Source organism: Cyprinodon variegatus, unplaced genomic scaffold (assembly GCF_000732505.1).
Source record: "Cyprinodon variegatus isolate N-32 unplaced genomic scaffold, C_variegatus-1.0 Scaffold979, whole genome shotgun sequence".
NCBI lineage: Eukaryota > Metazoa > Chordata > Actinopteri > Cyprinodontiformes > Cyprinodontidae > Cyprinodon > Cyprinodon variegatus.
This window is the reverse complement of record NW_015151432.1, coordinates 21,059-22,517: the sequence shown is the minus strand read 5'-3', so window position 1 is coordinate 22,517 and position 1,459 is coordinate 21,059.

Below are 1,459 nucleotides of genomic sequence, written 5' to 3'. Positions count from 1 at the left end.
CACATACCTTTTTTAGTTACCAGTAGGTGGCGGTAATGTACGCCTTCAATTTCTTGCCAACCGCCATTACAATCCACAAGAAGAAGAACTTTTTCAGTTAGCACTACCAAAATGGAAACGAGTAATGTGGAGCTCCATGGCGGCTCAAAGCATCACTGATTTCAGAGTGTGTTTTTCCTCTCCCAAAAAGTTCGATAATCAATGCAGGAAACGGTTCAAGTGCAGCCATTGCCTTTTGTTTAGATGCCGTCTTCATCCACTGTAAATGATTTTTCTTTGTAACTTTTCTTTTCTTTAGAGTTTTTTCTACATTCAACTGTCTGATGCTGGTGAGAACGAAGCTGTTTTGGAATCTGCTGGACCTGCATTGAATGCTGCGAAGTCCATGGTGGGGGTGTGAGGGGTCATTGATGATGTTACGGGCTCAGGACACGCAGTGCTGGGATGAAACGTCTTTTATGGAGGGAAGAGGAGCCCCGATGAGCTGTTCTTATTTCTCTTCTTACCAAAATGTTGTCCTAATTCTTATAGGCACCTGTAGTAGTTTACCTTGAAGTAGGGAAATCATATTTACATGTCTAATCATTCTGGCTTAAACATTCATATAAATGTACTCTTTATCAGACATATTGTTCCAAAATTTAGAAAATTTCTATAAAAAAAAAATAGCTGGGCTGTCTGCCACAGGCACAGCAAGAAGCAAAGGAGTTTCTCTGCTCTGGACTTCACTACTTCTTCTGGGCACAGACTGAACTCTTACTGAATAAATTTCAAAGGCGAAGTTCTCTGGAAATCATAAATAATTGTCGATTGCATCTCTGTCTAATAGTTCCCATTGATTTTTCTTCTAAAGCGGGGAGTATGGCGCTAGGCTTACTGCACTGTGATGTCAGGAGTGACGTGTTACTATATTTGGGCAAAAATGGCCGCTCCCAGACTCGTGATTGCTATGAAAATTTGTATTTTTTTTACTGATTAAAGCTAAATTCATTAACGGATTAGTTCATTATCTATACTAATTAGTTCTAGGTATAAATAATGATCCATTGATTATTCCTTGCTGATCTGACTTTAATAAAGGGCAACAACAAAAGTAAAAAAGGTGAATTAGCAGTGTCTGCTACTAACAGGTTTCATTCATGACAGGTAATGGACAAGCCATAAATTAAACCTTTGGCTGCAGGTTTTCATCCATAATATGTATTAAGACAGTTCAGTTGTGTTATTTTGGAAACCATTTACATTCCATCTGCTGTTGCTGACACTTTATGTGATGTCATCATCTTAGTTATTGCTAAGTCACAAAAACCCCGGCCCAGGTTATTTCTGGCAATATCTGGTAATGTTAATCATGCCTCACTCTCGACCAAACGCCTTACATTCCGACAGTTTGTCAGCTACTCGACCAGAGAAAACAAAACTTAGGACCTCTGTTATGCAAATCTCATTCAAATCAATA